Below are 24873 nucleotides of genomic sequence, written 5' to 3' on the forward strand. Positions count from 1 at the left end.
TCCAATTGCTAAAGTTGGGTTCTTCAGAAAAAAAAAAAAAAAAGATAAAGCAAGTAAAATTTAAAACCCATTAGGAATGTTAAATGTGCATAACAATACTCTTTCTATGACTAATCAATAACATTTTTAAATATGTTTTAAATGAGAAAAATTTTTCTCCTTTCTTGTATTTTATTTTGACTAAAAGTCTAAGATGAGGAATTGCTTTTATGGCCTATTGATTTATATATTTTCTTACTTTAGAAACTAGAAACTAACACCTAGAGACAACAGATATATCTAAGAAGGTCAGAGGGTTATATTCATTTTATTAAAAGATAAGATTTAAGAATCATACTTTAAAATAAATTTAACACGTATTTCCTAATTTGTAAGTTGCTTATTAAAGGGATCATTTGTGAAAATTAGATAAATAAATTTATAAAAACTCTGAATGCTTACAATCTGAAAAGAGAATACTATTTTAATTTATAAAATTGACTATAATATTTAGAAGTATCTGTGTTACTATAAATAATTAGTTTAAAAATCAGACATGATATAATATGAATAGTTACTCATGCCTTTAAAAGACTAGTTTAGAACTGGGCTCAGTGGCTTATGCCTGCAGTCCCAGCACTTTGCTAGGCAAAGATGGGAGGATGGCTTGAGCCCAGCAATTCAAGACCAGCCTGGGAAAAACATAGTGAGACTCTGTCTCTACAAAAAATAAAAATAAAAAAATAAGCCAAGCATGGTGGTGTGTGCCCGTAGTCCCAGCTACTTGGGAGACCAAGATAGGAAGAACCCTTGAGACCAGGAGACCACAGCTTCAGAGCCATTATCGTGCTGCTGCACTCCAGCCCGAGTGACAGAGAGAGAGAGACCCTGTCTCAAAAAACGACTTTCAGCTTCTGTGTCTAGTTTGCAAACTTGAGTTAAAACCACCAAAATTATAGGATAATTGTGAGAAATAAAAGTGGACTCTTAAGTTATCAGTAATTTACAAATATGATTGCTATTTATATAATGCCTTCACCAATCTAGATCAATTGGCTAAGTACTAAGTACAATCATGCTACAAAAAAAAGAAAAAAGAAAAAAAAATGACAACAAAAAACATGGTATAGTTTTTATTTTAAAAATTGCTTCACTTTTTATATTTCCTTATTCTTTTTCACATTGGACAGTGCCAGAGACAAGAAGCTGCACTGCATGGTCCATTAGCCCATTCAAGAAGATCTTGTTTCATTTCCAGATATGCTTTGTGATACGTCATACTAATATCTCTTGAGTTTCGCATTCCTTTTTTTCCTATGACTTTCTAGACCCATAAAATAGAAATACATTTTGAAATCAAATGATATTATTTTAAAATAGTTTAGTATCTGATATGGTTTGGATCTGTGTCCCCACCCAAATCTCCTGCTGAAATGTAATCTCCAATGCTGGAGGTGAGGCCTGGTGGGAGGTGATTGAATCATAGGGAAGTTTCTAATAGTTTAACACCATCCCCTTAGTACAGTTCTTGTGATAGAGTTCTTGTGAGATCCAGTTGTTTAAAAATGTGTGGCACTTCCCTCTGCCCCTTCCTCCTGCTCTGGCTGTGTAAGATGTGCCTGCCTCTCCTTCAACTTTTTCCAAGATCATAAGTTTCCTGAGGCCTCCCTCAAAGCCAAGCACATGCTGCCATGCTTTCTGTAGAGTCTATGGAACTATGAGCCAATTAAACCTCTTTTCCTTATAAATTACCCAGTGTTAGGTAATTCTTTATAGCAATGCAAGAACTGACTAATACAGAAAATTGGTACCAGGAAGTGGAACATTCCTATAAAGAAACTTGAAAATGTGGAAGCAACTTTGAAACTGGGTAATGAGCATAAGTTTGAAGAGTATGAAGGGCTCAGAAGAAGACAGGGAAATGAGAGAAAGTTTGGAACTTCCTTGAGATCTGTTAAATTGTTGTGACCAAAATGCTGATAGTGTTTTTGACAGTGAAATCCAGCCTGAGGAGGTCTCTGATGGAGATGACAAACTTATTGAGAACTGGAGTGAAGGTCACTTTTGTTATGTGTCAGCAAAGAGGTTGGCAGCATTATGCCTCTACTCTAGGGATCTATGGAACTTTAAACTCGAGAGTGATGAATTAGGGCATCTGATGGAAGAATTATCTAAGCAGCACAGCATTCAGTATGTGGACTAGCTGCTTCTAAAAACCTATCTGATATGCATTAGCAAAGAAATGACCTGAAACTGGAACTTATATTTAAAAGGAAGGCAGAGAGTAAAAGTTTGAAAAATTTGCAGCCCAACAATGTGATAGAAAATAAAAGCCCATTTTCAGGGAGCAGTTGAAATCAGCTGCAGAAATTTGCATAACTAAAAGGAAGGCAAGTGCTGATAGGCAAGACAATAAGGAAGAGGCCTGAAGGGCATTTCAGAGACCTGTGAGGCAGCCCCTCCCATCACAGGCCTGGAGGCATAGGAGGAAAGAATGGTTTTGGGGTCAGGACAATGACCCCACTGCCCTGTGCAACCTTGGTACACTGCTTCTCACGTCCCAATCACTCCAGCTCTTGCCGTGGTTCAAAGGGACCTGTGTACTGCTTGGGCCACTGCTTCAGAGGGTACAAGCTGTAAGCTTTGGTGGCTTCCACATAGTGTTAAGTTTGTGGGTACACAGAGTGTAAGAATTAAGGTTAGTGAGACTCCAACTAGATTTCAGAGGATGTATGGAAAAGCTTGGATATTCAGACAGAAGCCTGCGGCAGCACAGGGCCCTCATGGAAGACCTCAACTAGGGAAGTGTGGAGGGGCAATGTGGGATTGGAATCCCCACACAGAGTCCCAACTGGAGCACTGCCTGGTGGAGACGTGAGAAGAGGGCCACCATCCTCCATGCTCTGGAATTGTAAGTCCACCAACAGCTTGCACCGTGTACTTGGAAAAGCTATAGGCACTCAATGCCAGCCCTTGAGAGAAGCCATAAGGGCACAGCTTCCCAAGGCCTTGGGAGCAAACCTCTTGCATCAGTGTGCTCTAGTTGTGAGATATGGAATCAAAAAGATTATGTTGGAGCTTTAAGATTGAACAACTGCTCTGCTGGGTTTTGGACTTGCATGAGTCATGTAGCCCCCCTTTTTGTGGCTGACTGCTTCATTTTGGAATGGGAATATTTATCCAGTGTCTGTACCCCCATTGTATCTTGGAAGTAACTAACTTTTACAGGCTCTAATTACAGTAATTGCAGTAACTAATTTTACTGTGAAATTTTAAAGTGAAATTACAGTAACTAATTTTACAGGCTCATAGGTAGAAGAAGCTTGCCTTGTCTCAGGTGAGACTTTGGACTGTGGACTTTTGAATTAGTGCTGGAGTGCGTTAAGACTTTCAGGGACTGTTTGGAAGGCAGGATTTTATATTGCAAGGTGTAAAGGACATGGGATTTGGGAGGGCCCAAGAGCAGAATAATATGGTTTGGAGTTGTGTCCCTTCCCAAATATCATGTTGAAATGTGATCCTGAAAGCTGGAGATGGGGCCTGGTGGGAGGTGATTGGATGATGGGGGTGGTTTCTAATGGTTTAGTACCATTGACCTAGCACTGAGGTCTGGTTGTTTAAAAGTGTGTAGCACTTTCCTCCCCTCTTTTTTCCTCCTGCTCTGGTCATATAAGATGTTCCTGCTTCCCCCTTTACCTTCTGCCATGATTTTAACTTTTCTGAGACCTCCCTGGAAGCCAAACAGATGCGGCCATGCTTACCTATGGAACTATGAGCCAATTAAGCTTATTTTCTTTATGAGTTACCCAGTCTCAAGTATTTTTAGCAATGTGAAAAAGGACTAACACAGTACCTGTTTTCTGGAGTTACTTCTACATCTCATAATTATTTATAACCATTGGTATAATAATTTACATCTGTCAAAATATCCCTGAAATGTCCCCAGTAGTACTTTGGCAAGTAAAGGAAAACTGAACATGCCCACACATACGCTCTCTAAACCAAACTTACAAAGATTCTGGTAGGATATATCTCTCTAGCTTTCTTATCTATTTATGTTTTAGGAGATAGGCCAGAAAATAGACAGAATGATAATATCAAGGTCAGCAGAAAGCTTTTTTTCTAACTTCAAGCTATGTTTCTAAGAGGAAAATTTTAGTTTCTATTCAGAGATGTCAAAAGCAAACTCATTTTTGCTATGTACTATTACATACGTGGAAAAACAGCCTCTGACACTTACATGTTTTGCAGATGACTTATAAATTATCTCCTAGTTACAATTCTCTATTTTCATTGGAGCATTGAATACACATTTCATATAATTTTCTTTGTATTGCTTATACAAAAACTAATAGAATTCTCATTAATAATCAAAATTATATAAAAATAATAAGTGAGATTTTTCAAAGATCAGAATATCTAAGAATATAACCATAGGTGCTTGGTAATATATTCTTAGACTTAATTACCAAACTATTGAAGCCATACTTTGGAAGTGAACCTGAGAATATGCATCTTTACAAAGCTCTCACAACTGAGTTTTCCAGGTATTATTTTACTGGTTTGTATTGTGTTATATACTGAAAATCAGAAAATGAAAGAATAACTGTTTATGATAGTTTATGTATTTTATATGTAATGATTTACCAATTTAAGCCAAAATCCTTTAAAAAAGTTTTAAAGAAATTCTAATGTATAAAATAAATTATCTTTTTACAAATCTGTAGGTCAAACTTTTTCTATATTCACCTGTGTTCAACACTAAAAGTAAAAGAAATGAGATGTGAGGAAGTGTTGAGGCCTGAAATTCCAAGTTCCATTCAGAATTCATATAGAAAAGGATGAAGAAATTTGATATTGCATGAATTAAAACTTTTCCATGAAAAATAAATCATAAACAAAATAAAAAAGTTAATGCTCAACTAAAAGTTTTTGTTCATAATAGACAACATTTTAATGTTTAACATATGTATGTAAATCAACATTTAAAAAGACAAAGGAATAAAATGAAAATAGGCTTTGGGTATGAATAGGATATTCATGGAAAACATTTAAAACAAATGAATGTAAAGAAAGATGATTCATATCCTTAGCAATCAGAGAAATTAAAATTAAATAGGGAAATTTAAAGTAAAAATAAAATTCTGTACCTTAGATAAGCAAATAAAAGTATAAATTCTGCGTTGTCAAAATGTAAGCTTTTTTCATACACTGATAGTAATTATAGGGATTATAAATCAAAATAGCTTTTTGAGAAATTTGACAACTTATTAAAATGTATAAGTCCTTTGCTTCAGCAACTCTACTTCTACGAATTTCAGCCAAAGAATTATTAGCATATAGCCATAAGGACAATGTATGTTGAAAAGTATTTATTTCTGCTATTTTTTGAATTGTTTGAATAGAAAAATATAAATTGTTGCGAACATATAGTTCATTCATTATACTGAACTCAATAAAAAAGTAAAATAATAGAATATATTTATAAGTACTATCTTGAAATGATTTCTACCCCATGTGGTTAAGCAAAAAGACAACTCATAGAAAATATAAATAGTTTGGTCCTATTTATGAAAAAAACAGGTATTTATAACCATGAGAAAAAATGTTGTGGAAGCCTGTCTATCAAGCTAGTGACAATAGTTGTCACCAGAAAGTGGAACAAAGTTAGATAAGATATACTCACTTTTTATCTTGTAGTTTTTGAAATATTAAATAATTGGTACCAATTGAAAATTTAAAGAAAAATATTTAAAATAACAGAGATGAAATGAGTTAACAACTACAAAATGCTAATCTTTAATTCTTGGCAATTGATGAAGTCTGATTCTCCATCAATAGTTATGTATCCTTTTCTGGGAAGGAATAGAAGGGCTAGAAAGAGGGTTCAGTTCTGTCCCCTCTTGGGAGTGAATCAGAAATCTTCTCATAAAATTGTGAGAACATGAGCCAAGGAGTAACAAACTCTTTACAACAGACTGAGTTAAAACAGAAATGAATGGGGATCAAGTATTGGGTGACTTCAAAGTTTACGTGATAGACAGTTTTATATTCTATATTGTTTTTCTGTTTCCTTTGTAATTTCTCACTGTTACCAGAAGCTAAATGTGTCAACTTCTATTGAAGTACTGTGTACTACATATATTTTAAAAATCTTAAGTCTTCTTCTTTTTCCAAATCAAAGGTTTGTAGTTATAAAGGGATAAATAAATATTTATTGAGAATCTAATATATCGTAGTCACTGTTCTGGGATATTAAAATGCAGCAGAAAGAAAATAGACCAAAACCTCTGCTTTCATAATGCAAGGAGAGGCTCAATAATCAAACATGTAAAATCTAAATTGTTTCAAATGTTTCTTTATTTGTTATGGGTAAAACAAATAGGGAAGTGGAATAGCAGTGTCAAGCCAAGGCAGTGAGGTTGCTGCTTAAAATAGGATGATCAAAAAGGCTTCACTGAGGAGGTAAGAAGAGATACAAAGGAATGGAAAGATTAGAACCTTGCTGATATTCCAGAAAAGGCAGCAGAGAAAACCCTGGCAAAGGCCCTGAGTCAGGAGTGTGATTGGCATATTTTAGAAACAACATGGAAGCAAATCTCATTACAGTAGAGTGAGCAAGGGGGTGAAGAGTAGAAACAACATCACCTGTGTTGTGTTTGTATGTGTGTGTGTTAGAGAAGCACAATATATGTAGTCTTTTAGTACAGGATCAGTAAACTATACCTCAGTAAACTATACCTAGGAGCCTGCTACCTGTTTTAGTACATAAACTTCTATAAAGATATAGCCATACCTATTCATTATGTATTGGCCATGGGTGATTTCATGCTACGAAGCAGAGTTGAGTAGTTGCAGCAGAGACTGAATGGCCCACAAAGTCTGAAATATTACCATCTGATCTTTTTCAATTTGCTGGCCCTGACACAAGGCCACTGTAAGGACTTTGCCTTTTGTTTGTAAGTCAGATGCAAAGCCAGATGCTTGACCTTTATTGCTTTTATGTATTGGGGTCATTATAAGCATTTTGAGTTGACTCTGTGTGTTATTAGAAGTCTTTGAAGATTGTTAATTAGGACAGTGATCAAAAGGATGACTATAGCTATTTTGTGGCAAATATATTGTAAGAAAGCAAGCATGAATGCACACAGAATAATTACGTGGTTTAAATGTAGTATAAATAAAAAAACATGGAGGCTTCACCAAAGGAGATAATATTGGGAAGAAGAAATGTACATTCAATGGTAATTTCTAAAAAATTGAACAGGGTGGTGAGAAAAAGTTAAAAATCAAGAATGACTCATATTTGCGACTTCAGTAATTGCTGATATATGATGGATATAAGAATTCAAGAGCATATAAATTGATAGAAAATCTGGGAGTCATTGGTCTACAAAAAGTAAATACTTTGAAGACATTGGATGAGATAATCTAGGAAGAAATGTTGAAGGAGTAGAGAGTTCTTAGATGTGTAGCAGGAAAACAGGATGAGAGCAGAAGACCCATGAAACTATACTGATCAGGGTCCACACAGAAAAAGATGACAGCGTTCGGCTCCATGATTGATTGGAGATTTGGTGTACTCAGTAGTTCATTTTAACAATAGTGGGAGTAAGGAGCACTGGTACAATAAACCCAGAACAGTTTGGGAGTTAAGAATTTGCAAATAATTGATTTTAATAATATACCATGAAATGTAAACTGTGTAAGAAAATGAGTAAGGCAAGAGGAATATAATGGATCTTGAAAAAGTAGCAAGATAAATGAATTGTCATAAACAGATCTCAACATAGAATTCTTGTTGACCAGAATACTCATGGCCTCAAATAAGTATTTATCACTCAAAGTTAACCTTTAACTTTCCTTTATTTGTCATAAGAACCATAACTGAATATAATTTTAATAACTGCTTGTATTTATGCATCATTTTACTATTTAGAAGATATTCACGCATGTATCAGAATGTCCAAAAGTTAATAAAATAGCAAATGAAGCATTGAACATTGTCTTAGAGACTTAATAAATGAAGGATAATCCAACAGTAATGAAAATACTAGCAGAGCATATATCAGATAAGTCTTAAGCTGCAAAACAGAAAATTCTCTAAATAAAAATTGGCTTAAAATATGCTTAAAATTGGACTTTCCTACTCTAAGAATCCCAATTATTTGTGCTACATTTTAATCATGTGAAGATGTGCTGTAAATATTGGATCATTAGTAAAACCAAAGTATTTTTTGCCCATGCAATTCTTTGAAAAGGAACAATTATTTTGTAAGTTATATGCATTTAGTAAGACATGAACCTCAGTGTTTGATGAAGTCCACTTCTAAGACATGTACTCTTTGTTCTTCTAAAAATTCCTTGGAGTTTGAGGATGACAGTAACATTGAGCTTCAACTATTAGGTGACAATGGGAAAATCCTACTGATAAGATTTTGCTTAAATAGATGGATTCTGTACTTGGGTAGACAAAATTCAGATTTTTTCTTTTAAGGAGGAAAATATACTACATGTCTCTCACCTTGGATACAATAAAGTCCCACCCACTCTGTTACAATAGAAATGTAATTTAAACATTATATTTCAAAGCTTGCCTTATAAATGTAAGCACAGAATCAACAAGTTAATCTCAAATGTAAATATGTATAGTCCTGCATAAATATTGCATGTGCACCACCAGCACTTGATAGCAGAGCATTCTCAACAATTTACTGAACTCTTTCATATGATTGCACACCCAGCTAACACAGCCATTTTCCACTTAACTAAGCAGTTTCAGAGCCAGAGCAGAGACTCTATTTATTTCAGTGTCACCTAAGGTTATGTCAAGATTCCCACTATGAACCTGTTTTCAGAGCTTCATACCTTTGTAATGGTTCTAATCACATAGTGAAGCCAAATCTCTCTAAAAGTGCATCAAGCAACATGCATTTTGAAAAAGCAATCCAAATACGCAAGACTAAGAAAACACTCCAATATTAAAAGGATTGCAATTTCTACTGAGCTTGTAAGTATTTTTAGCAAAGTAAGTGAACAATAAAAGTACAATTTTTAAGTAAAACAATGACCTGCACTTTTATAAAAATAGACTGAAGGGAGAAATGTCCATGTTAATTTAGACAGGATTAGATTGGAAAATGGTGCTCCCAGCTTTTTGGTCAAGGTTATCCATGCTGCATCTCTCTCTCCAACCCCCTGTACAATATTATTATTTGTTTCACAAAATTGTTATTATGTGAATATTAATGCCTAGTTCACATACAATATTCTACTCTTGATTTTTCCTCTTTACTCTGTCACCAATTCTACATTAATTTTTTTTTTTTTCAAATAAGGGAAAATTGCTTTTAGCAACCATGGCAAATGTGCAACACTGAATTTCTCCCTCCCTTCCTACTGTGCACCAAAAAAACCCAGAAATATTTGCATGGGACATGCTAATTTCTGATGAGAAATGTCAAATCCTCAAGTGGCCTTTAGCTTTTATAAAAATCCATATGTGCTCACCTTTTATTATTCATTTAATGTTTTAGCTTTCTCATGTACCACTTCATATTTTTGTTTTTCTGTTAGGGGCTTTGGCAGATACAAAAATGACTAATACGTTGCTTTAGTAAATATTGTGTGTATTCCAGATCGTTGCTTGGTATATCTACCCATGTATCGCTTTGAGAAGATCATCCTTTTTCTCTTTGATTTTCCTCTTCTGTCATTTCTCCTATCTATGACACTATGACTAGATGTTTGCTATGTGATCAAAGCTCCGAAATGTCAAGGAGAATGAGAACAGAAAATGAGAAAAATGGCTTATAGAATTTGGCATATGGAATATATTTAATAAATTTTAAGAAGCAGTTTGAGAGAACAGCAAGGAAAATAACTGTTTTCTACACAAATAAAGAATGGACAGCTTGTGAGGAAGCTCATTGTAACATAGAACTGCTTCAATATATTTTAACACAAAGTGACATCTGGAGGTATTCAGGATTCAAAACAAAGAGAAGAAATAGGGGACTTGATCATGTTATTAGGTTACAGGAGACAAAAGAGGGATAGCAATAATGTGTCACATGCTCACATACTTGAGGGTGTATGTGTCTTTTAATTTGCATTCTCCCAATAGGAGAACCTATGTACACAAACATGAGTGTAGGCAGTTTATTTGAGATATGATTCCAAAAAGGTAAAGTAAGGAGACAAGGAAAGTGAGATGAAGAAGTAGGAAGATTTAATATCAGAATTTATTTAATTAATTAATTAATTTATTTTTTGAGATGGAGTGTCGCTGTGTCACCCAGGCTGGAGTACAGTGTTGTGATCTCAGTTCACTGCAACCTCCGCCTCCCGGGTTCAAGCAAGTCTCCTGCCTGTGACTGCAGGCTCATAGTCCACACCCGGCTAATTATTTGTATTTTTAGTAGAGACGGGGTTTCACTGTCTTAGCCAGAATGGTCTCAATCTCCTGACCTCATGATCTGCCCAACTCAGCCTCCCAAGGTGCTGGGATTACAGGCATGAGCCACCATGCCCAGACAATATCAGAATAGTTTTGAGATAATTTGTGTGAGCCCTGGGGGCTTGATCCAGGCAACCTCTAGGAAGTATCTAGAATGCTTTCCCGAATTATGCATTTGAGATAAGGATCATTGTAGTATTTCTCTATTAGCTCCAATCCCTCAGTATTTGTGGGGGCTCCTGGGAACCTAACTCCTCTATGTGGCCTGGCCATGCTCATGTTGAGTCCAGTATACTCCGTTGTGTGTAGAAGACGTCAGTTGCTAGCAGCATGAAATAAGTCTGAGTTTAAAATGCAGCTGTGGTTGCCATTAAAATGAGGGCATGTGATACAGGACCACACGTGTCTGTTACAGTGAGTACTACTGAAACTGGTATAAATTAGAAATAAATGAGGGAAAACATAAAATATAATATAGTAGTCTTAGAACTATGAGAGATTATTTAGAAGAATGGAAAATGAAGATAAGGAGAATAACCAGTCCTTCTCCGTGGCCTATGACTTTGGGTAATTGGGAAAATGAGGGACTCAACTAAAAGGGCTACATGACAAGTGATGCTGGAAAAGGAAAAAAACAGCTTTCATTGAAGATGAACAGGGGATAAATGCTATGGAAAAACAGAGTGAAGGAGTTGCCACATAATTAAGGATGGCCACAGTTCACATGGGACAAGTTCTTAGAGTTGAGATGGCACTAATAGTAGAACTACGTTCTAGGGAAATGAAAAGTCTAAAAGGATTGAATGTGGAGATTGAAAGGGTAAAACAGGTTCTAATATTTTAGTGCTGAAGACAGAAGATGAATATAAGAAACTGCTGTACAGCAGGTGCTTGATATATTCTGTTCCGTTTCCTCCCCCGCCACCCCCGCCCCCCCAGACGGAATCTTGCTCTGTTGCCCAAACTGGAGTGCAATGGCGCCATCTTGGCTCACTGCAACCTGCGCCTCCCCGGTTCAAGCGATTCTCCTGCCTCAGCCTCCCGAGTAGTTGGGATTACAGGCACCCGCCACCATGCCTGGCTAAGTTTTGTATTCTTAGTTGAGACCGGGTTTCACCATGTTGGCCAGGCTGGTCTCAACTACCTTTTTTTTTTTTTGAGATGGAGTCTCGCTCTATTGCCCAGGCTTCAGTACAGTGATGCGATCTGGGCTCACTACGTGCTCCGCCTCCTGGGTTCACGCCATTCTCCTGCCTCAGCCTCCTAAGTAGCTGGGACTACAGGTGCCCACAACCACGCGGGGCTAATTTTTTGTATTTTTAGTAGAGACGGGGTTTCACCGTGTTAGCCAGGATGGTCTCGATCTCCTGACCTCGTGATCCGCCTGCCTCGGCCTCCCAAAGTGCTGGGATTACAGGCGTGAGCCAGGGCGCTCAGCATGATGTATTCTGTTCTTACCAACTCTGTGTTTTAGCTGTAATTACTCTTACTTTATTTGAGGGAACTAGGCTAGAGGCACATGTAGAATGTGCATAGAGATCTTCCTGTCCACAAAGACTTAGTCATCCACTTTATCATGTGAATTCCTTTGGAAACAGGAACAAGTTGATAATTGAACTGTAACTATATTTATCATTTCTGGCAGAAAGAATTGGCAGCATTAAGAGAGCAATTGATTTTACTGTTGTTTTAGTGCTCGTTCATCAGGCATACCCAAAGAAAGTGTCAGAAAAAATTATCGCTAAGGACTGTGTCTGTTGGGGGATGAAGGGGAGCTAGTGGAGGTAGGGTGAGAGAAAGGACTCAGATAAGGGAGAGTGAGCAGAATGTCGAAACAGGAACCAGAGAGACAGATGGACTTTAGCCAGATTGGTGGGTATGCCATTTGGAGAAGCAAAGCAGAAAGCTGTTCTTAAAATCAATATCAAGAAAAATGTTTTGGGCTGCCTCTTTCTTACTGCTGTATACTAGTCAACAAATACCACTGAGTGGTATTATGTTTCTAGTGGTGACAGAACAGAAACATTCTTCTCAAGCCCATTTTCTAGTGAGGAGGAAATATATAAACAAGTATTTAAAGAAAATTGTAATAAGTGACATAAAGGAAATGTACAACATATTATGACATAACATACAATTTAGGATTCTTTTCTAGTGTGAGGCTTAGAGAAGTAACTGCTGGGTTGATAAATGGAATGAACAACCAGAATAAAATCTAGGAAACTGGAAGTCCGAAAGCAGCTCTGGCATTTGCTAGTTTTGTAACAGTGGTAATTTAATTTTCTTACTCTATTTCCTTATTGGAAAAGTAAGACTAGTAAGGCCCAATCATTCTGTAAAACATTTCTGGATAAAGAATTGTGTCATTATTTTGTAAGAAAATAATTTAAAACCAAGGCATGGGAAAATATTTACAAATAATAATATTGAGCAAGAAAAGTTCATTGTTCCTAGCACAGTGGTAGAAATGCACTCAAATCAGCAGACTGAAGCTGAGTTTATTGAAAACAATGCTTCTGCCAGAATCTGACAGATGCATCATTGTGTGACACCTCCTAAGCTGTCACTGGTTTAGCAGTCACCCAAAGCAATAATTTCTGATAGGTCTTCTTCAATACCCAGATAGTGTTTGGGATACTGACCTTATTAGGGAATAGCAGAAACAGCAAGACAGAAGCACAAGAGCATAGAAGCAATATTAGCTGTCAGCAGCCCTGTCAGAACAGTTAAGTATAGCATGTGCTAAGATATGTACCCAAATACCATGGATTTTGCTTTTAGTGATTTTAACTGCATGAGATGCTTTATTCCCAATCAAAAGAAACGTTAAATAATAATGATACAAATTTTTAAAAGGAATAATGAAACCCTGCACATTTTGAAAGATTTGCCTATGAAAAATCCCCTGGAGCATCATCCACGTAAAGTGCTAGAAATTCTACTTCTAGACCAAATTTTCTTAGTCCTTAGGGAACAGCTGTCAAATGGTTCTTTTAGTGACATTGAGACAAAACCATAGAGTCTATTGATAACTTTTAACGAATAAAGTCAACTGAAGGAATACTTGTTTACTTGCCATGGAAAAGGAAAAAAAAAAAAAAAACCCTGCTATTTCATGGCCTTCTAATTTCATACTGTGAATGAAAAATGGAGAAAGCAAAAGTATGTAAATTAACAATAGCCATAGTTTTACAGCACCTCCATATAAATGGCAGTCACTCATATCATGAGAGCAGGGGACTCAGGTAATCTAAGTGGTATACCAATTGCCTCTATGAACCCTTCTGAGGAAAAGATGTACAGTAATAAATTATTTAAAAGGAATGTAATTCCAATGATAACATTCATTAAAAAGTGGGATTTTTTGGTCTTTAAACAGTTTCTTTCTGAAGCTCTGTAATTGTAAACTGATGAAAGCTATATATATATGTGTAAAATCATAAACACAAAATCACTGTTTCTATAATATACTAGGAAATTGAGAAATAAGAAGTCACACTTCTAAATTTAAGATATTGCTTTTATCTCACTATTCAAATACACAGTGTTATCCAAATTTATTTTTATATCACTAAGCATGAGACACATATTAATTGGGTTAAATTCTTGATTTTGGAACTGGTAACTTTACTAACATCATATTTAATTTCTTCATCAGAATAAAGATGTATTTTAGAGTTCACTTAAGAGTTTTTAATGTCATTCCTCTATCTTATTTAGAAATAAAAGCATATTTAAAATTTTCATTCATTCATTTAATAAAGTATATTTATATATCTGAAATTACACTGAGTCTGGCAATAAGATGAAAAAGATATATCCCTTCTGTCAAGGAGTTGGTACACAATTACAATACTGTGTGATGAATGTGATAGTAGATCCATATATAGAGAAACTCCACCTCTAAAAGTCATGCACATTCAAGAACTTAATATTAAAGTGTGAGTTCATGTCAACCAGGGAGCTAAAGCAGGGAATAGCGTGTGCAAAGTCACAGAGGCTTGGAATAATATAGCATATTTGAAGAACACAAAGGAGTTCAGTATAACTATAATGAAATTTCCTTATTGGAACACTGAAGAAGATAAAGTTTTAAACATTGAAAGGAGACAGAAAATATCAATTGCACTTCACTAGAGATAAATTAATACAAATATTGAAACAGAGTAGCCTGTGGTAAAATTCTAGCTCTTTCTAAGCATAACTAAAAAACACATCCTTTTTTTTCTGGATAATTAAGTGATATATTAGCTAATATAGTGCAATATGGTCAAAACAAGACATAGCATCTTCCATTCTTGGATGGGTCATGAATGGAGGAAGAATATTTTTTATAAAATAGGAAGAAAAATGAGATATAACTGATGAATTATTAATATAGAATAAAATTTCACAGATACTAAGAAAAAAACACCATAACATTTATATATTAAGCAATCAGGAGCAAATAACAATAACAGTGGCAGTTTTCACATTAGTGTGTACTCTATAGTAACATATCTAAAGAAACGTCCTGACCTACCAACAGGAAAAAATCTCCATGTTCTGAAATCTGGCAGTAGTAATTTCCAAATATTCATCCATTACAATTTCAAAGGGAAACTTAAAAAATCTAGACTTCTCAGCTCTATTCTAGAACATGTGGATATGTGATTAGGGAACAAAAATGTTAAGTGGACATTTAAAAAACGGAACAGAAATTTTTAGATTATGCTAATAAAATGCCAGATTTAGCTACCTCAGTCCTATAAATGTGTGTGTCATTTCTACAATGCATTACATCATTCAAAAATCTTAATATTATGCATACAAATTTCCTCCATTGAATATGTTTTATTCTGTTCGTTAATTTCTGTATACAAAACATTGCATAATATTATGTCTGACACCTATGAATACTTGTTTAATAAATACATTTATTTTGGCAATCAGTATTCAAAAATTTATATGTATATATATGCGTTTAAAAGTATATATGATGCAGAAAACTGAAACTGGACTCCTTCCCTACACCTTATACAAAAATTAACTCAAGATGGATTAAAGACTTAAATATAAGACCAAAAACCATAAAAACCCTAGAAGAAAACCTAGGCAATACTGTTCAGGACATAGGCATGGGCAAAGACTTCATAACTAAAACACCAAAAGCAATGTCAACAAAAGCCAAAATTGACAAATGGGATCTTAATTAAACTAAAAAGCTTCTGCACAGCAAAATAAACTATCATCAGAGTGAACAGGAAACCTACAGAATGGGAGAAATTTTTTGCAATCTGTCCATCTGACAAAGGGGTAATATCTGGAATCTACAAGAAAATTAAACAAATTCACAAGAAAAAAATAACCCCATCGAAAAGTAGGTGAAGGATATGAATAGACACTTCTCAAAAGAAGACATTTATGCAGCCAACAAACATATGAAAAATAGCTCATCATCACTGGCCATTAGAGAAATGCAAATCAAAACCACAATGAGATACCATCTCACACCAATTAGAATGGCAATCATTAAAAAGTCAGGAAACAACAGATGCTGGAGAGGATGTGGAGAAATAGGAACACTTTTACACTGTTGATGGGAGTGTAAGTTAGTTCAACCATTCTTGAAGACAGTGTGGCAATTCCTCAAGGGTCTAGAACCAGAAATACCATTTGACCCAGCAATCCCATTACTGAGTATATACTCAAAGGATTATAAATCATTCTACTGTAAAGACACATGCACACGTATTTTTATTGCAGCAGTGTTCACAATAGCAAAGACTTGGAAGCAACCCAAATGCCCATCAATGATAGACTGGATAAAGTAAGTGTGGCACATATACACTGTAGAATACTAAGCAGCCATAAAAAAGGATGAGTTCATGTCCTTTGCAGGGACATGGATGAAGCTGGATGCCATCATCCTCAGCAAACTAACACAGGAACAGAAAACCAAACACCGTATGTTCTCACTCATTACTGAAGATGAACAATGAGAGCACATGGACAGGGAGGGGAACATCACACAATGGGGCCTGTCGGGGGATTGGGGCCTTAGGGGAGGGATAGCATTAGGAGAAATGCCTAATGTAGATGATGGGTTGATGGGTGTAGCAAACCACCATGGCATGTGTATGCCTGTGTAACAAACCTGCATGCTCTGCACATATATCCCAGAATTTTAATAATTTTTAAAAAAGTATATATGAGTAATAGATATTTTTTCTCTCAGCATTTATCATGCTTCTCTGTTATATAAACAATATTTACTAGCCTTCCAACTTTTCAGAATGTCTATTTATTGTTATTGAAATATAATAGATTTTCCTCCTCACAACTAATTACTACCTGATAGTATATATGATATACAACATGCTTCAGATATATAATAATTCAATACTATTGTTTATATTTAATCTACTGAAGTGAATATAACCATACTGCACCAAAATATTAGATCAAAACATTCTTCAAACTTCAGTAATGTTTATTTATTGTGAAATTGAAATGATAAAATTATACTTACTGGGGATTAGGACTATAAAACTAAGACATATTTCTCTGTAACCCTAATCAGAAATAATCTATCAAGAAGCAGTCAATTTACCTGGATAATTTGGTTAATCAAATGGAATGTACTCCAAATTCAATTATTTTCCATGAATTCAGTTTAGATTCTATAAATATATTATTTTAGTCTTATTTAGATTTATTTCTTCATTTAATTTAGTACAACACACCTATGAGCTAGGTTCTATAATTTCCGTTTGATAAGTGATAAAATGAATGCCCTAAGAGTTTAAGTAGTTGGCCTATGGTCACACAGTTAGTATAGCACAGGCAAATATAGGATTTGGACCTAAATCTGTCCTTTCTGACTTCATCTAACTTCATTCTGTGAGTAATATGTAAATGGGGAAAAATTCTTAAGGAAATTATGTGAAAACTCTACCACTGTATGTGAGTACATACAACTTATCTTCAAACCCGAAACACTTGGGCTTAAAAAAATTTTTAATTTTATTGGACCCAAGCTCAGATTTCTAAATTACTAAGAGGGTCCAGAGAGATGGTTTGATAAAATTTCCCACAGCTGTCTATGACTTACCTAGATTAAGAATGATAGACTGTAGAAGACTCGGATTTCCCAAATGCAACAGTTGGTCAACCAGTATAATTTATGAGGTTGCTAAGTTAAGTATTTGTCTAGAAACAAATAATAACAGAGGGTAACATACATTCTTTATAATTTACTTTCTATCATTAAAGCTGGAAAAGTTTTGATTCACTGACATATATATGACTTTTTGTCTTTCATATATATATCAGCAGATATAAAATACTTATTGCATAATTAAATTCCGTATACATACATATGTGTGTTATATGTACTTATGCATAATTTGACATTACATTATAAAGCTGATGCCAAATAGATGTTGATGTTTGTTTGCCAAAACAGATACTTTGTTTTGGTATCCTTGATTCAATGGAAATTTTCTATATATTCTGTCAAAATTTCTATGCCTGACATGAAATAAGTTAAACTCCATTTTAACTTTCAGGGTTTAAGATTAGAGATGAAATATCCACATAGTGTTTATATAGTGCCTTTAATTTAAAAATAAATTCATAGATTATCCTTTGGAAGAGTTTAATGGTATTTACTGTTTTAGTTAAAATGCTGACCACTGTTTTCTAGTGATGTTACTCTTTGAGATCTGAGAAAAACACAGGGCTTATATACCATCCTCATTAAGCAAATTCTAGTGCATCAGAAGTTTTATATATATGACATGTTTCAATGTATCTTATAACTGATTCTATGTAGAGTAACCTGGTAAAAGTGGAGCTGACAGAGCTGTTTTAGTTGTTTATGTATTACAGATTTCCTGTTCATCAAAATAAAAATCAATAACATTATTCAAATCAACCAGATTCAAATGAACTGCCAACATAAGTAAAAGATAGTGGATTTCCCTCTGTATGCATTTTTATATTCATTAAAACATCTAATAATACTCTCATGTTGTCATGATGCTGTGATTTTCCTTTAATGCAGTTTGATATGACCTTCACTAAAAGGCAAAATTAAGACTCATCAAAATTTAGCAGCTGAGAATCTCTACTGAAGACAATCAAAAATATTTGGGAAAATGTATGTCAACATCTGAGGCAGCAAAGAATATTTGCCTTCATAGACTCTAGCAATGATTTTGAATGAACCTGCACATGCCACATTTAACCTGTTAATGAGGATCATGTGGGTGAAATAAGACTTTTCTTGTCTTATTAATTCAAATGCCAAACTAGGCACGCTGACAGTTTGCTTATTAAACTGACTCCAGACTCACTGTACACAGAGATCTATGGACTACACTTTGTTTACTTTACAAGAATCTTGTTTTTGTTTAAAAATTTCTTACTGAGATGTTTATTTAAACTGAATTTCCACAGTGAGAAAAAAGATTGTTAAACAGAATTCTGCACTTTACATGAAAAACACCTTGTAAATATGGATTATCCTTCCATGTATTAACTATATTAATAAACTCACATTGCTAAATATGTAATTAATACATGATCAAATATCCTGGAATTCCCCCTCTTCTATCTGATTATATGAATCTAATCAACTTTCTCTGAATAATGTAAATCCCACTTCATTTCTGAATTCACACACCCCATTTCAGCCTGGACGAATCTTTCCCTACCCCAAACTCATAATCATTATGATCTTGTCTAGGAGTCTTAATCAGTAAGTCACAATATGCTGATTCATAATTATTACTTTGAAGTGTATCACATAAAATTTACTACTAGTCCTGTGTCTAGATAGTATTTGTCTAGATAGATATGTGTTGAATAGATGACAGGTTAAATAAATGAATAAGAGAACAAATAAATAAATATAGAATAATAAACTCAAAGTTGATAAATTTAATTTTTAACAAAAACAACATATGACAAAGCTTGTTCCTCTAATGAAGATATTTTTATCACTTTGTCTATTAATATAGACTTTGGCATCATAAAAATCAAGTTAGATTTTGAGCAAATGTCTGTAGAATATAATAAGTATATATATGAACATGCCCGCTGAAGTGTGCCATACATGATGTCACTTTTTTTCAAGAAAAAAAAAGTTCAATAGTGTTCAACGTCAGTGAAAAATACGTACTTAAAAAGAGGGGTAGAAATGAACTAGGACATTTCAGGTTCTAGTCCTGGATTTTCTAACATTTAATGATTATATGACTCTAATTGTCTAAAGGAGATAGTGAAGTAGAAGAAATGTGAAGCCTAAGTATTTGCTGCAGTTTTGTTATTATTGAATATAGTGGAAAGGTAGACCTTAAATTGAATAGGAGGAAAAGGTGAATGAGAGAGATTGGATGAAAAGTGGCAGACATAGGTCCGTCCATATTCTTCCCCAGTCTCTCTGTAGCCAATGCAGTGATGTCATTTCTTCTGTGTGTCTGAGATCATGGTGAGTGTCAGGGCAGGTAGAAATGGTGTTCATAGACTTCAGAGAAGGGGATGTATGTGGAAGTAATAGTAGAGAATACATTACATTTGTATCATTGAATAAAATGGAAGTCATTCTAGGTACATCTCAAATAAATTCTGGCCTTTTCCATTATTCTAGGTTGAACCACACCTCAGGGCAACTCTTCTTCCAAACAAAGTGGAATTAGAGTTGATTCCAGCTCTACTCAAGGTGAGGAATATTCTACTCCACTGTCTTTTACTGTCAACTTGGCTGTGACTAAAAAGCCACAGAATTCCACTGCTGGCTAATGCTGCATATCATACAGAGGCATCTTTGGTCTAGGCTTGTGTATGTTTCCTTCTCATCTGTCATGTTCTCATGGATATAAGTGGAGGGAAGAACATCAGTGTGGCAGAAGTGAGCCTGCTGAGAATTTGAGCAAGGTGTTCACACCGCTTACATATAAAACAGATTCTTGCCAAGTCTCATTTCTATTTAACTTTATAATGTGGTACTTGGTGTGTATGCCTCTTGATCAACTTCATTCAGTGCCATTAGAACATCATCATTTGCTAACAGATGATGGATCTTTAAAAGCCAACAGCAAATCAGGACAGGAAATTTTTCTCAAAGAAAAACCCAAAATTCTTTTTTTTTTTTTTGAGAAGAAGTCTTGCTCTGTCGCCCAGGCTGGAGTGCAGTGGTGTGATCTCAGCTCACTGCAAGTTCCACCTCCCGGGTTCAGCCATTTTCCTGCCTCAACCTCCTGAGTAACTGGGATTACAGGCGTCCACCACCACATCTGGCTAATTTTTTGTATTTTTAATAGAGACAGGGTTTCACTGCGTTAGCCAGGATGGTCTCAATCTTCTGACCTCATAATCTACCTGCCTCGGCCTCCCAAAGTGCTAGGATTAACGGCCCCAAAATTCTTAAAACAAAGCTTTGTGCTCCCAAAGGCTTACTTATCAGGATAGTCTTAATGGGCTCTCTTGTCTTTTGCCCTCTGTAGTTTCAGTAAATGTAAGACTGAGGACAAGAGAAAAGTGAGAGTGGAAATTTTATTTCTCTTGCCCATTTCCTACTGGGTAGCTATAGGTTGTATTCACTCTTTATCCAAAAGCCAAAACTCATGGCAGTTGTAGACTCTTGGCTTCTATAAATGTTTCTTCATCTTTTGCCTCGAGGCTTACAAGTGGTGACAGCACCCCAATGTTGTTATATTGCTAGTCCTAGTGAAACGCACTATTCTATGCTGATATCCTGAAACCCTATCAACACATTTTGCACATGCAGTCATGAGCCTCATCAGAACATTTCAGTCAAGGATGAACCACATGTGTATCAGTGGTCCTATAAGATTATAATACCATGTTTTAACTGTATCTTTTCTATGCCTAGATATGTTTAGATACACAAATACTATTGTGTTACAAATGCCTGTAGTATTTAGTGTAATAATGCTGTACAGGTTTGAAGCCTAGGAGAAGTATGCTATATCAAATAGCCTAGTGTATAGTAGGTTATACTTTTTAGGTTTGTGTAAGTACATTCTGTGATGTTCTCACAATGAAAAAAAATCACCAAATGGTGCATTTCTCAGAACACATTGTCATTGTTATCCAACACATGGCTGTAGTTTCTTTAGTAAACTTCTAAATTATCTAATTGGAATGTGCATGCATATCTTGCCAGGATTGTCACCAGTAAGTTAATTTTAGGAAAATAAATGATGCTACGTTGTGTAGTCTGATGGTAGAAAATTCAGAATTGGGATTTTACTTTAAGAGAGATGAGATTAACAAATCTGCACATGTATCCTTTGCATGTAAAATAAAGAATAGCAATATATATATATATATTTATTCTAAAAATTTTTAGGATGTAGCAGAAAAAAGTGCAAGGATGACACCTTTGATCCTTCCATACACACTAATATAAAGGAAGTAGCAAGATAAATATCTACACTTAATTAGGCTGGTAAACAGTATTCTTAGTGAAGAGTAACAACGTGAAGAAAAAAATATCATTTGATTAAGAACATAAAGATTGGAGAAGTTAAAGATAAAGAGGGTTTGCTGCTCAGTCTGGAGGCATGTTGGAAGGGATATTAATGCAGTCTGAGAAGTGAACACATGAAACTATATGAGAACTTTAGAATAGCTATGGATATGACATCTGGATTACTTAGAGTGACTGACAAGGATCTGTGATAAAAGGTATAGTAACATTAATTCTGATTGTTTCAAACAGATAATGATTGAGAAAAGATAATGGGAGAGGGAAGAGCATCAGTTATTAACAAATGTACAGAGTTTTTTAAACAGCCTTTAGACTCGGTGGATGCGTGGGTAGAGGGAGAGAGAAGGGTGATTATATGGCAAGTGTGGAGTTCTCCTTTGACCCTTTCCATTAAAGACAGTTTGAAGAAATGATATGAAATCTATGCTACCTTTAGGGAGCATTCTTAACCAAAACTGCTCTGAGAAATTACCTTGCACGAGTTAAGATAGCTATTATAAAAAAGACGAGATATATGTAGGCAAAGGTGTGAAGGAAAAGGAAGTCTAGCACACTGTTGGTGAAGATGCTGGTTGGCACAGCCATTATGGAAAACAGTATGGAGGTTCCTAAAGATATTAAATATACTACTACCACACGACCTGGCAATTCTTCTTCTGGGTATATATGTGCCCAAAGGAGATGAAATCATCACCTTATAAAGCAAACTGCACACTCAAGTTCATTGGAGCTTTATGAATAATAACCAAGAAATGTAAACAACTTGAATGTCTGCTGATGGACAAATGGATAAAAAATATATATGTATACAAGAGAGTATTATTGGCCAGATGCAGTGGCTCATGCCTGTAATCCCAGCACTTTGGGAGGCCGAGGCGGCTGGATCACTTGAGGTTAGGAGTTCAATGTCAGCCTGGCCAACATGGTAAAACCCATCTCTACTAAAAATAGAAAAATTAGCTGGGCATGGTGGCACACGACTGTAATCCTAGCTACTCGGGAGGCCAAAGCATGGGAATCGCTTGCACCCAGGAGGTAGAGGTTGCAGTGAGCCGAGATCATGCCATTTCACTCCAGCTTGTGTGACACAGCAAGACTGTCTCAAAAAAAAAAAAGAGTATTATTTAGCCTTAGAAATAAATGCTATCCTACCATTTGCGACAGCATGGATGAACCTGGAGGACATTATGCTAAGTGAAATATAGAGAAAAATGTTGTATGATCTCTCTTATATGAGAAACCTGGAAAAAAAAAAAAGAAGGATCAATACACAGATATAGATAATAAAACAATGGTGACCAGGGCGAGAAGGGGAGCAGGGGGAAGAAAATGGGAAGATGTAGGTCATAGGATGCAAAGAAGCAGATATGTAGGATGAGCAAGTCCAGAGGTCTAATGTGTAGCACGAGTACTAATAAATGTGTACAGCTAATAAAATTGTATTATATTGGTTATTTTGGTTAAATAAATAGATTTCAGCTGCTCTTGTCACAAAAAAGTATGTGAGATGACACATAACTTTCTTCACTATAGTAATCATTTTACTATATATATTTAACCCATAACATCATGTTGTAAACCTCAAATACACACAATAAAATTTATTTTTAAACATATTTTAAATATGAAGACACATGTAGTTTGAGTATATAAGCATGGGGAAAATATACTATATAAACATAACCAAAAGGAAGCTAGTGTGACATAATTAAGATTAGAGTAGAATTTAAAGTAAGAAGAAATGTATCATTTCACATTAATAAAATGATAAAGTTAACATGAAAATTAAATTAAACTCTATGAAATTAGTGTATACACGCTAATATAGTTTCAAAATATTAAAATAAAAAGATGACAAAAAATAAAGATAAAAAAGGAGAGGTACACAAAGCCAAATTCCTATTTGGTGCTTTTAAAACTTTTCTGTTAGAAATTAATAAAGCAGAAGGCAAACAGCTAATAAGGATGTAAAAGACTTAAACAATAAGATAATCTAAATAGCCAATTTACAAAATTAGAACATTATATTTCAGATGATAATGTGGTGAATTATATTCATTGATTTGCAAAAATAATCAAGTTTTAGAGGATACATACTCTTTTACCTGCACATAGACTATTTCCAACAATATATCTGGGCCATAAGGCAAGTCTCTCTCTCTCTCTCTTTCTCTGTCTCTTTCTAAAGGTAGAAATGATACCATGAATATTTCCTAATCATTGAAGAATTACATTTCAATCACAAAAATGTAACTATAAAATCATCAAATATTTGGAAATTAAATAATACATTTTATATAAGGAATGCATCAAAGTATAAAAATTTAGAAAATGTTTTCAGTTGAATGGTAATAAATATTCTAAAATCATACTTAGAGCCAACGTTAGAGCTTCAAGTATACATATTCGAAAATAAGAAAGATTTAAAATCAAATATATGAACTTTTAACTCCAAAATTTAAAATAAAGCTACTGAAATCCAAGGAAGTAGGAAAAGTAAGTAATAAAATAAATAAAAATTATAATTTAAAACAGATAAAATTAATGAGTCCAAATTTGATTATTTGAAGACAAAAATAAATTTGATAGATCTGTAGCAAAGCTCATCAGTCTTGAAGGCAGAGAAGACACAAATGATAAGAATCAAGGTAAAAAAATTGCATGTGTACATATCCTATACACTTAAAAGATAAGAGAATATGAATAAGAATAACTATATCCAATATTTGATAATTTCGGATTAACAAATTGCTTGAAAAACACAAGTAACAAAGACAACAATGAAAAAACAAATAGAAAATATGTATATACAAATTTATAACCATTAAAAGTTTGAATACATGATTTTAAAACTCCCAAAGTAAAATTTCAGATCTGGATGGCTTTGAAGGCACATAATTTTAAACACATAAGAGAGAAATAATATTAATTTTTT

The sequence above is a fragment of the Colobus angolensis genome, unplaced genomic scaffold (genome assembly GCF_000951035.1).
Source record: "Colobus angolensis palliatus isolate OR3802 unplaced genomic scaffold, Cang.pa_1.0 Scaffold7, whole genome shotgun sequence".
In the NCBI taxonomy this organism is placed as follows: domain Eukaryota; kingdom Metazoa; phylum Chordata; class Mammalia; order Primates; family Cercopithecidae; genus Colobus; species Colobus angolensis.